Source organism: Giraffa tippelskirchi, chromosome 14 (assembly GCF_054371585.1).
Source record: "Giraffa tippelskirchi isolate mGirTip1 chromosome 14, T2T-mGirTip1v1.2.pri, whole genome shotgun sequence".
NCBI classification, from domain to species: Eukaryota; Metazoa; Chordata; class Mammalia; order Artiodactyla; family Giraffidae; genus Giraffa; species Giraffa tippelskirchi.
In genome coordinates this window covers 7,403,700-7,416,350 of record NC_137288.1, presented here as the reverse complement: position 1 = coordinate 7,416,350, position 12,651 = coordinate 7,403,700, and the positions used below count along the sequence as shown (strand labels likewise).

Genomic DNA, 12,651 nt, shown 5'->3' with positions numbered 1-12,651 from the left:
CGGCTCCGACCCAGAGTCCCGAGAACCCCGGCCTCTGAGGCAGCAGGAGGACATGGAGCCCAGCACGCCAGAGCACAGAGGTGAGGATGCTGGGGCTGCTGCACGGGAGTGTGTGGGGACGGGGTGCTGAGCTACACAGGGACGAGTCCCCGAAAGCTGCTGCTGGGCCTGCAGCAAGCACTGGCCTCACACCCCCCGCCCCCCGTCTTGCACACTTCAGTCCCAAAAGACATCCGACGCTGGGTATTCTTTGGGAATCTCTTGGAAGCTTTCTGTCCCGGGATACGCACATGCCAAGGCTGGCCTGTGGGCAAACTTTGCTTCTCCCCCAGCTCTAGCACTGACCTCCAACTGGAACCAGGCTCCACTTCCCAGACCTGTCCCTACAGAGGTGGTGGCTCCAGGTGCAGGACCCAGAGATCCACCGAGGGCAGATGGAGAACCGAGACTTGCCCTCGCAGAGACACCAGGCCAGCTGGGTACTGGCCAGCACACCGGGCAGATCGGATCTCCGTGCCTGCAGGACCCCCAGCCCCAGGCACTGATGTCCCACCCCCTCAGCCAGAACCTCCACCTCCACGTGCACCTGTACCTGCTCGGGCTCTGGCAGGAGAACCCGAGGCAGAGGAGGAGTCACCGCCTCGGCAGGGAGAGCCTGCCCTGGCTCCCGCGCAACACCCAGACGCCCACGATGACTCACCCACCCCTGCAGGGAGAACGAGCCCCCGCTCTGGACAGACACCCAGAGCCCTTGCCGGAAACACCACGTCCAGGGGAGCGGTCGGCTCTGCAGCCTCCATCCCTGTCTGCTCACCGTGGACGCCGGCAACTCGGACTGCCCCCAGGGGACATGGAGTTCCTTTCCCCTGAACTGCTTTGCATTTGGTTTGTTTCCACCTTTCTGGTGATGTTTTCTTTTTTGTATGGTTTCCTGTATTTTTGTTGGTTAAGTTGGGATTCGTAAACTTTTTCATCATTGTTGCAATTTGGGAACACTGTTGTGTAACTCTGGTGATACTGTGTTACCATCACCACTTGGTAGTTTCAGACCCGTTTGATCTTTATGCCCCACCCCCCAACAAAGCCTGGATTCAAGGCAAGCACGCCCTGTTCATCCCTTCCCCCGATCCTGAACACAATTTCATCTTTTCTTTGTGCATTCCTTCCTATATTCTTGGTGTCCCCAATCAATGACTCTCCGTGAAATGACTGAAGCAGTGTTTTTCGGACTCTCCACCTACTGTAAGACTCCATTGGAGAGTTCTCATTTTTATGTCATTTGAACTAGCCTTTGATATTTGAAAGGACGGTGTACGTCCTTTCAAGATACCATGTGCCAAACGAAGCCCTTTTGGCCACTGCCATCATTATCTCCAGGCAGGCATTGCTGTTTCAAGGGTGACATCTCCGCCAGAAGGCAGAGGCTGAGCTCGTCTTGTTGCACCAGCTCCCAAAAGAAGCCAAGAAAGGGAGCTGGAACAACAAACCACCCCAACGCCCAGGAAAGCGTTCTTCATGACAGAAGGCTAGAAAATGACCCAACATCCTTGTGGCCCAGAACCCCTCTAGAAAATCACTGTTCCATAAAAAAGAGAAACACATGGGAAGTTCCAAGGAGAGGCAATGCCCATGGCCAGTGTACTTTAGAGACGGCCTGAGCGCTCCGGGGAAGACACGCACCGACGGAACCCCTTGGGAAACAGCAGGGATTCTCCTCACCGTCGTAAGGGTTTCCTCTGGGGACAACCTGCCCTGGGCACCACATGAGGGAGCAGACCGGCTTCTCTTCCTCTGCCCCCACACCATTCACTCATGAAGGCAGCTCAGGTGTTCTCATGCCCTGCCTGCCTGCCTGCCTGGCTCATCCGTGAGCTGTGACCACCTCCGGGGCAGGACTCCACCTTCTCCTCTCTGTGTACCGTGCATCTGCACACAGTGGGCTTTCAGAACCTTAGAATTGAGCCATTCCCACTCAAGCCAGAACCCTCCCCAGGAAGGAAAACAGCTGTGGAGTCATTTTGGCCCCAGCACTGGTTCCGAAACCCTGGCGGCTCCTACCGCCTCTACGGCGTGAAGAGGGAGGTCCCTTCTGACAGAGCTTTCCGGCTCTCAGATCTAAGCTGTTGTTTCACTGTCAGCTGTGTCTCTTCCGTTGCAGCCAGGTGGGCCACGCTGCTCCAAAGGAGCTCACAAGCTGAGTTTCAAGGGAGGACAGGGATGGCTACAACGTGCTGCAAACTGAGTGAGGGTCCCCACAATCCTCAGCAAAGGTCTGTGGTGTGCAAGTGGGGAGTAGAGGGCCCCCAAGTTCCAAAGGAAGGAGGTACTCGGGAGCTAAAGCCCTTGGCTGCTGTGGTAGCAGCTGCAGATGGCAGCTCGTCCACAGTGCACTTCGAATGAGGTCATATGAGCGGGACTCTGGAAATGGCTCCGAAATCGGGAGAAAGGGGTCAGGGTATGTGGGAAGCCGGCGGGGGTGGGGGGTGGATGAAGGAAGGTGTCCCTCCTCTCTCCAGTGCAATTTGGTTTGGTGAGTCTCAAAGCTACCAGATGGCACTTCCCAAGTCAGGCCCCCACAGGAATCAGGGTGGGCTGCGTGCCTCGGCCCCTGCCACAGGGACAAGCCACACCAGTGGCCTCCCTGAGCTCCAATGGCTGGATCTGGGGGTTCTGTCTGGGTGCACACCTCCTTGCTGTGGCCAAGTTCCCCCCTTCTCTGAGCACCAGCTTCATCCTCTCGAATGAGGACATCGAATGCTACCTTGGCACGTTACTCTCTTCATCCTGTGAAGACTCATTAGGCTTATCCTACAATTACTAGCTGGCCCGAAGAGATATCTCCTGAATCCAGATTAAGCTGGAGTCTCCCAGGCTCATCTGGCATGTCTTCCCTGAAGTCTGCCAAAACCCACACCATTGCATTTCCAGGGACTCCCCTTAGCCAGCTGGGCAGAAAACCCAGCATGCTTCAAACAAGCTGACAGACAAGCGGGAGAGGACTCACGGGCAGAAGGTTTCCCTCAGGTCTCGGATGGAGCTCTGGGACCACAGCAGCAACGGGCCATCCCAGCCCCTGGGCTCAGCAGCGCCCTCATTCTCAGGCCGGCGGCTCTGCCCTGAGGGGAGAGGGAAGGTCACCAACTGCCGCAGGCGGACCTCACGCCCCTCCCACTGCTGGAGCCTGACCTCCCCCGGCCCCACCCCTTCCCCTACCCCAGCAGGACGACAGCTCGTCTTCCCCTGGCTTCCAACGTCAGGCCCGGCCCTGGGCCCCGATTGGGCACTGCCCCAGCCCGGAGCCAATCACAGTGGCCAGGGAGGTGGAACGCACCGATTGGCCAGGGCCAGGTCATGTGACCATACTCCCCAGGAAACTCAAATATTACCAAGGTTCCCTAAGAAACCAATGAACAAAATTATCCAGTAAAGGCAAACCGTACTTTTTAATGAGGCCAATGTCACAGAAAAAAAAAAAAAAAAAAAAAAGCTTCACCATGAACTGCTCAAGGAAGCTAGTAAATAAACTTTCAGAAAAGTTTAGTAGTTTTTTTTTTTTTTTTAATAGGGTGACGGAGAGCTATACCTTTCCCGTCTATGTGAATTTAGGTTTAAACTAGATTTCCCTTGGCTGTTATATAAGACAAAAAAACCCACATCACCCCCTTTCACTCACCCCCACCCCCCAAAAGTGTTTTAATGTATTGAATTTTTCTGTCCTCAGTTGTGTCTGATTCACGGCAACCCACGAACTCTACACAGCCAGGCTCTTCCGTCCATGGAATTCAGGGCAATTTTTTCTGTCCCAGTCAATGCCCACCCTGGGTGATCCAAAGGCAAGGGCTCATAGGCCCCTGAGAGACTAACTCCTTTCAGCTGAGCACAGAGCTAGCTCCTCACTGGGATGCCTGTGGCCTGGGGATCCCAGAGGGGAGAGCAGCACTCGCCCCACCGTGTGGTCACTGCTGGAAGTGCAGGCTGCTCCTCACTCCCCCTTGACAGTGTCCCTGACGGCAGAACAGTGTGAATCGAATCAAGGTGGTAATGCAAACTCCAATGCAACCAAACTTCCCACAAGGTCTCCAAAACCACTCAGGAACAGGGAATTGGAAACTGCAGGGGATGACATGAATGGAGATGGAGACTTGACACCTTACACCGAGTTCACTTCCACTTATCCCTAGACAAACTTTCCGTGAAAACTTGTCACCAATCTAGAAGAACAATGAGCAGAAACCGGACACGTGCTTTGAGTCTTCACACACAAAACTAAAAGGCAGTCCACAAAAAAACCCAGAGAATACAGTGGACTTGGCAAAATCAAAGATATCTACTGTGGGAAAGACCTCATGACAAAAGCAAAAGACAGGTCATACATCGCCAGACGAATGAGTGGAAACACAAAGCTTATCAAGGATGTGTCTCCAAACAGACAAAGAACACCAACACAACAAGCCTGTGAAAACTAGGGAAAGGTCTGAAGGGACACCAGACTGAGGAAGACACACACAGAGGATCCCGGATGATGTCCAGCACTGAGGGCCTGAAGAAACAACAGTCTAGTTGCACCCCCTCAGGCCTGTGTGACCGTGGATGAGGCCTCTGTTTCCCGGTGGCTCTGAGAGATGGACAGGGAGGAAGGGGAAGAGAAGTCACTTGCATTTCTAATACTCACAGCAAAGTCTTCCAATGAGAAGGGAATTATCACCCCCACTGACAATGCCATGCACTGAAGTGATATCCACGAGTCCATCTAACCCAGAAGGGAAGGATGCACCTGTTCTCACAAAACGGCGAGAGATGGAAGAAGGAAGATCAAGCCCACACCAATCACTGGAGAGAGAAGCTGTGCTCAGGGCTTGAAAAATTCCTATTGGTAAAATGATGTCACAGCCCCACAAGGCAATCCACAGCTTCGATGCTATTCCTCCCAAAATGCCAATGCATTTTCGCACCGAACAAAGAATTGCAAAAGGGGTTACGGAAACAGAAAAGAGCCTAAATTGTCAATACAATCCGACGAAAAGGCCCCGATACGGACATCCAAGGTTGTGTGAAAGGAAATTAGACGACCAAACTAGGATCCTCAGGAGAGTATCGGAGAAGGCAATGGCGACCCACTCCAGTACTCTTGCCTGGAAAATGCCCTGGACGGAGGAGCCTGGTAGGCTGCAGGCCATGGGGTCGCGCAGAGTCTGACACGACTGAAGTGACTTAGCAGCAGCAGCAGCAGCGGCAGGACAGTATGCTATTGGGAATACAACAACACACACAGATCCAGATCGATGGAATAAAGTTGAGGGTCCAGAAACAAACCCCAGCATCCATCGTCAACTCATCTCTGACACAGAAGGGGAGATTATCCAAATGGGAACAAGAAAGCCTCTTCAATCAATGTCCATGGGAAACCCAGACAGCTACATCTGAAGAACGCTATTGGTTTGGATCTCAGACCACCTCAATATTGGGGAAAAACCTCACCCTAAAGACTGATGTCATGAGATAGCTAGAAAGAAGCGTAGGTCAAAGGCTCCTTAACATCAGAGTCTCCTTGCCATTTGCTGGGCGGAGGTAGAAATGGGTCTCTTCAATTAAGGGAAAGAGGTACACGAAGTACACCAATGGGTTTCCATCCAATGGAACCTCTTCACAACAGAGAAGCTAAGCATTCACAAATGCAAAAGATAGGAAACGGAACACGAGAGACTCCTTCCAAGTGGTGTATCTGAGAAGGGGTTCATATGGAAAGAGACGAAGAATGCACAGCACTCAGATTCCAAGAAACACCACCACCACCCTTGACCCTTCCCCTATGACCAACTCCGACCTGAAGCCTTTCTCTCCCTCTAACCTATCCCTAAAACATAACCCTCATCTAATCATATACATGTGGAATTCCTAGCATCCATCCATTCACACACGAGAGAGAAAGAGGAAGACACAGAGGGAATTGAGAAAGGAAAAGAGAGGGACACAGCCAGAGAGAGACACGGAACCAAAGAGAGGAAAGGAGTCGATGGTCCAGACTTTTCCTCAATCTGTCTCGAAGGTAGAAGCAATGACAGCGCCCATCCACCCCAGAAGGGGGAAAAGGACGGAAGGTTTGCAGAGGAAAAGACAAGAACGCAGGGAGCCATTAGAAGCTCAGCCACCCGCAGAAGCCGAGCTGGGACACTTGAACAGAATCTCAATGGAAACAGGACCAGAAAGTTGGCTACTCTTTTCTACAAGAGAGGGAGACCTTCGAGTCTTCCTTTCTGTCCTCCAGCTTGGATGCGGGGTCTCAAAACAGTCAGGAGGGGGAGTGCCTTTTCCTGGGTACCACGGCACATCCAGGCCTCGTTCTGCCCCATTCTGTGCTATGTCAGCCCTGGATGGAATCTTTCTTTCTGAAGTCTCAGCGCACGAGCTCCACGTGATATCGGCCCCAGGTGGAAAGGCATGGAGCTGCTCGTAGGCCGACAGACCTAGGAAGCAGATGGGAGAATGACCCCCACTCTGCAGATGGAGAGACTGGGGAAACCCTGAGGGGCATATGCTTGTCCAGGGCCACACCACTTATGAGAAGAAGGAGCCTGGTCTGAGAGCAGCAGGGCCCTCGGAGCTCAGGCCCTGGCTGCACCCAGGCCTCCCCAGGGCTGTGGGCTGGGCTGTGTGGGCGTCTCTGTGCCTGCACATGGCCTAAGGGGGGTGGTCGAGCAGTCAGAAACCCAGAGATTCCCTTGGGAAGTTTTGGGGAAGGGACCTCAGCACGAACCCCAGGCGATGATGTCACCTGCCGGCAACAGAACCCAACAGAACCCGCAACCCGGGTATCCAGGCCTCCAGAGCGGAGAGGAGCCCCCAGCCAGATCACTTGCTGCCAGGATGTTCTGCTGTTTGCCCATGCCCAGAGGCCGGGGCCTCAGGAGAGCTCACAGGCAGTGTGCGTGGGCACCCTGTCGACGTTGGCTCAGGACACCCCCGAGAGGCCTCTGGCCGTTTGCCCGGAGAAACAGAAAGGTAACACGGGGAGCCCCAGGCCGGGCCAGGCCACCTCGCCCATGCCACCCGGAAACACCGGGTCCTTTGCCTGTGTGTGTGGATGCGGGTTTCTCGGGGTGTGTCTCCCTCAAGGAAGCCCAGGCGGATGTGGGGTCAGAAGCCTGCGGACAAGTTGTGTCCACACCCCAGGGGAGAGCAGGCTGGGCCCGATGGGGAGTGTGCGGGCAGCGGCGGCCGCCCAGGCTGACCTCACACCCACAGGTGGGTCTCTTTCCTCCCGGGTGGGGATCTGAGCAGACACACGTCTCTGACCCTTCTGGGAAGAGAAGTTCGAGCAGGCAGAAGCAGCGGTTCCACTGGCCAGGCCCAGCTTGGAAAACTCCCAGCATGGCTGGCTGACGGTCACTGTCGTTGCAGAGCTTCCCACGTGATGAGGCCGAGGACGGGGACACCCCATCCACCTCCCGGAGGGAGGGGTCGGAGCACCACCCCCCGCCCGTGAGGCCCAGTGCAGGCTCCAGGTGAGCGTGCCCACGGAGGCATCAGCCCCACCGGGGGAGAAGAGGAGGCGGGGAAGGCCTGCTGCAGAGACACCGCCTAGGATACACCCGCCGGCCCAGTCTGAGGCTGCCACGGAGCTCAGCACACCCGGCTCCGACCCAGAGTCCCGAGAACCCCGGCCTCTGAGGCAGCAGGAGGACATGGAGCCCAGCACGCCAGAGCACAGAGGTGAGGATGCTGGGGCTGCTGCACGGGAGTGTGTGGGGACGGGGTGCTGAGCTACACAGGGACGAGTCCCCGAAAGCTGCTGCTGGGCCTGCAGCAAGCACTGGCCTCACACCCCCCGCCCCCCGTCTTGCACACTTCAGTCCCAAAAGACATCCGACGCTGGGTATTCTTTGGGAATCTCTTGGAAGCTTTCTGTCCCGGGATACGCACATGCCAAGGCTGGCCTGTGGGCAAACTTTGCTTCTCCCCCAGCTCTAGCACTGACCTCCAACTGGAACCAGGCTCCACTTCCCAGACCTGTCCCTACAGAGGTGGTGGCTCCAGGTGCAGGACCCAGAGATCCACCGAGGGCAGATGGAGAACCGAGACTTGCCCTCGCAGAGACACCAGGCCAGCTGGGTACTGGCCAGCACACCGGGCAGATCGGATCTCCGTGCCTGCAGGACCCCCAGCCCCAGGCACTGATGTCCCACCCCCTCAGCCAGAACCTCCACCTCCACGTGCACCTGTACCTGCTCGGGCTCTGGCAGGAGAACCCGAGGCAGAGGAGGAGTCACCGCCTCGGCAGGGAGAGCCTGCCCTGGCTCCCGCGCAACACCCAGACGCCCACGATGACTCACCCACCCCTGCAGGGAGAACGAGCCCCCGCTCTGGACAGACACCCAGAGCCCTTGCCGGAAACACCACGTCCAGGGGAGCGGTCGGCTCTGCAGCCTCCATCCCTGTCTGCTCACCGTGGACGCCGGCAACTCGGACTGCCCCCAGGGGACATGGAGTTCCTTTCCCCTGAACTGCTTTGCATTTGGTTTGTTTCCACCTTTCTGGTGATGTTTTCTTTTTTGTATGGTTTCCTGTATTTTTGTTGGTTAAGTTGGGATTCGTAAACTTTTTCATCATTGTTGCAATTTGGGAACACTGTTGTGTAACTCTGGTGATACTGTGTTACCATCACCACTTGGTAGTTTCAGACCCGTTTGATCTTTATGCCCCACCCCCCAACAAAGCCTGGATTCAAGGCAAGCACGCCCTGTTCATCCCTTCCCCCGATCCTGAACACAATTTCATCTTTTCTTTGTGCATTCCTTCCTATATTCTTGGTGTCCCCAATCAATGACTCTCCGTGAAATGACTGAAGCAGTGTTTTTCGGACTCTCCACCTACTGTAAGACTCCATTGGAGAGTTCTCATTTTTATGTCATTTGAACTAGCCTTTGATATTTGAAAGGACGGTGTACGTCCTTTCAAGATACCATGTGCCAAACGAAGCCCTTTTGGCCACTGCCATCATTATCTCCAGGCAGGCATTGCTGTTTCAAGGGTGACATCTCCGCCAGAAGGCAGAGGCTGAGCTCGTCTTGTTGCACCAGCTCCCAAAAGAAGCCAAGAAAGGGAGCTGGAACAACAAACCACCCCAACGCCCAGGAAAGCGTTCTTCATGACAGAAGGCTAGAAAATGACCCAACATCCTTGTGGCCCAGAACCCCTCTAGAAAATCACTGTTCCATAAAAAAGAGAAACACATGGGAAGTTCCAAGGAGAGGCAATGCCCATGGCCAGTGTACTTTAGAGACGGCCTGAGCGCTCCGGGGAAGACACGCACCGACGGAACCCCTTGGGAAACAGCAGGGATTCTCCTCACCGTCGTAAGGGTTTCCTCTGGGGACAACCTGCCCTGGGCACCACATGAGGGAGCAGACCGGCTTCTCTTCCTCTGCCCCCACACCATTCACTCATGAAGGCAGCTCAGGTGTTCTCATGCCCTGCCTGCCTGCCTGCCTGGCTCATCCGTGAGCTGTGACCACCTCCAGGGCAGGACTCCACCTTCTCCTCTCTGTGTACCGTGCATCTGCACACAGTGGGCTTTCAGAACCTTAGACTTGAGCCATTCCCACTCAAGCCAGAACCCTCCCCAGGAAGGAAAACAGCTGTGGAGTCATTTTGGCCCCAGCACTGGTTCCGAAACCCTGGCGGCTCCTACAGCCTCTACGGCGTGAAGAGGGAGGTCCCTTTTGACAGAGCTTTCCGGCTCTCAGATCTAAGCTGTTGTTTCACTGTCAGCTGTGTCTCTTCCGTTGCAGCCAGGTGGGCCACGCTGCTCCAAAGGAGCTCACAAGCTGAGTTTCAAGGGAGGACAGGGATGGCTACAACGTGCTGCAAACTGAGTGAGGGTCCCCACAATCCTCAGCAAAGGTCTGTGGTGTGCAAGTGGGGAGTAGAGGGCCCCCAAGTTCCAAAGGAAGGGAGGTACTCGGGAGCTAAAGCCCTTGGCTGCTGTGGTAGCAGCTGCAGATGGCAGCTCGTCCACAGTGCACTTCGAATGAGGTCATATGAGCGGGACTCTGGAAATGGCTCCGAAATCGGGAGAAAGGGGTCAGGGTATGTGGGAATCCGGCGGGGGTGGGGGGTGGATGAAGGAAGGTGTCCCTCCTCTCTCCAGTGCAATTTGGTTTGGTGAGTCTCAAAGCTACCAGATGGCACTTCCCAAGTCAGGCCCCCACAGGAATCAGGGTGGGCTGCGTGCCTCGGCCCCTGCCACAGGGACAAGCCACACCAGTGGCCTCCCTGAGCTCCAATGGCCGGATCTGGGGGTTCTGTCTGGGTGCACACCTCCTTGCTGTGGCCAAGTTCCCCCCTTCTCTGAGCACCAGCTTCATCCTCTCGAATGAGGACATCGAATGCTACCTTGGCACGTTACTCTCTTCATCCTGTGAAGACTCATTAGGCTTATCCTACAATTACTAGCTGGCCCGAAGAGATATCTCCTGAATCCAGATTAAGCTGGAGTCTCCCAGGCTCATCTGGCATGTCTTCCCTGAAGTCTGCCAAAACCCACACCATTGCATTTCCAGGGACTCCCCTTAGCCAGCTGGGCAGAAAACCCAGCATGCTTCAAACAAGCTGACAGACAAGCGGGAGAGGACTCACGGGCAGAAGGTTTCCCTCAGGTCTCGGGTGGAGCTCTGGGACCACAGCAGCAACGGGCCATCCCAGCCCCTGGGCTCAGCAGCGCCCTCATTCTCAGGCCGGCGGCTCTGCCCTGAGGGGAGCGGGAAGGTCACCAACTGCCGCAGGCGGACCTCACGCCCCTCCCACTGCTGGAGCCTGACCTCCCCCGGCCCCACCCCTTCCCCTACCCCAGCAGGACGACAGCTCGTCTTCCCCTGGCTTCCAACGTCAGGCCCGGCCCTGGGCCCCGATTGGGCACTGCCCCAGCCCAGAGCCAATCACAGTGGCCAGGGAGGTGGAACGCACCGATTGGCCAGGGCCAGGTCATGTGACCATACTCCCCAGGAAACTCAAATATTACCAAGGTTCCCTAAGAAACCAATGAACAAAATTATCCAGTAAAGGCAAACCGTACTTTTTAATGAGGCCAATGTCACAGAAAAAAAAAAAAAAAAAAAAAGCTTCACCATGAACTGCTCAAGGAAGCTAGTAAATAAACTTTCAGAAAAGTTTAGTAGTTTTTTTTTTTTTTAATAGGGTGACGGAGAGCTATACCTTTCCCGTCTATGTGAATTTAGGTTTAAACTAGATTTCCCTTGGCTGTTATATAAGACAAAAAAACCCACATCACCCCCTTTCACTCACCCCCACCCCCCAAAAGTGTTTTAATGTATTGAATTTTTCTGTCCTCAGTTGTGTCTGATTCACGGCAACCCACGAACTCTACACAGCCAGGCTCTTCCGTCCATGGAATTCAGGGCAATTTTTTCTGTCCCAGTCAATGCCCACCCTGGGTGATCCAAAGGCAAGGGCTCAGAGGCCCCTGAGAGACTAACTCCTTTCAGCTGAGCACAGAGCTGGCTCCTCACTGGGATGCCTGTGGCCTGGGGCTCCCAGAGGGGAGAGCAGCACTCGCCCCACCGTGTGGTCACTGCTGGAAGTGCAGGCTGCTCCTCACTCCCCCTTGACAGTGTCCCTGACGGCAGAACAGTGTGAATCGAATCAAGGTGGTAATGCAAACTCCAATGCAACCAAACTCCCCACAAGGTCTCCAAAACCACTCAGGAACAGGGAATTGGAAACTGCAGGGGATGACATGAATGGAGATGGAGACTTGACACCTTACACCGAGTTCACTTCCACTTATCCCTAGACAAACTTTCCGTGAAAACTTGTCACCAATCTAGAAGAACAATGAGCAGAAACCGGACACGTGCTTTGAGTCTTCACACACAAAACTAAAAGGCAGTCCACAAAAAAACCCAGAGAATACAGTGGACTTGGCAAAATCAAAGATATCTACTGTGGGAAAGACCTCATGACAAAAGCAAAAGACAGGTCATACATCGCCAGACGAATGAGTGGAAACACAAAGCTTATCAAGGATGCGTCTCCAAACAGACAAAGAACACCAACACAACAAGCCTGTGAAAACTAGGGAAAGGTCTGAAGGGACACCAGACTGAGGAAGACACACACAGAGGATCCCGGATGATGTCCAGCACTGAGGGCCTGAAGAAACAACAGTCTAGTTGCACCCCCTCAGGCCTGTGTGACCGTGGATGAGGCCTCTGTTTCCCGGTGGCTCTGAGAGATGGACAGGGAGGAAGGGGAAGAGAAGTCACTTGCATTTCTAATACTCACAGCAAAGTCTTCCAATGAGAAGGGAATTATCACCCCCACTGACAATGCCATGCACTGAAGTGATATCCACGAGTCCATCTAACCCAGAAGGGAAGGATGCACCTGTTCTCACAAAACGGCGAGAGATGGAAGAAGGAAGATCAAGCCCACACCAATCACTGGAGAGAGAAGCTGTGCTCAGGGCTTGAAAAATTCCTATTGGTAAAATGATGTCACAGCCCCACAAGGCAATCCACAGCTTCGATGCTATTCCTCCCAAAATGCCAATGCATTTTCGCACCGAACAAAGAATTGCAAAAGGGGTTACGGAAACAGAAAAGAGCCTAAATTGTCAATACAATCCGACGAAAA

The 12,651-nt window shown here is 54.5% G+C and overlaps 1 long non-coding RNA gene across 2 annotated transcripts in view; it reads right to left on the bottom strand.

Moving 5' to 3' along the window:
• Positions 1-12,651, bottom strand: part of LOC145534153 (uncharacterized) — a 48,088-nt gene that overhangs the window by 21,975 nt on the left and 13,462 nt on the right. The window contains exons 3-4 of one of the 2 annotated variants that reach the window (XR_014074280.1): positions 10,636-10,747; positions 3,005-3,116 (exon numbers count right to left, since the gene is read on the bottom strand). This is a non-coding gene — a long non-coding RNA (uncharacterized LOC145534153). Of the gene's footprint in view, positions 1-3,004; positions 3,117-10,635; positions 10,859-12,651 lie in introns of those variants that run through there. The other variant, XR_014074281.1, reaches the window with a different exon arrangement.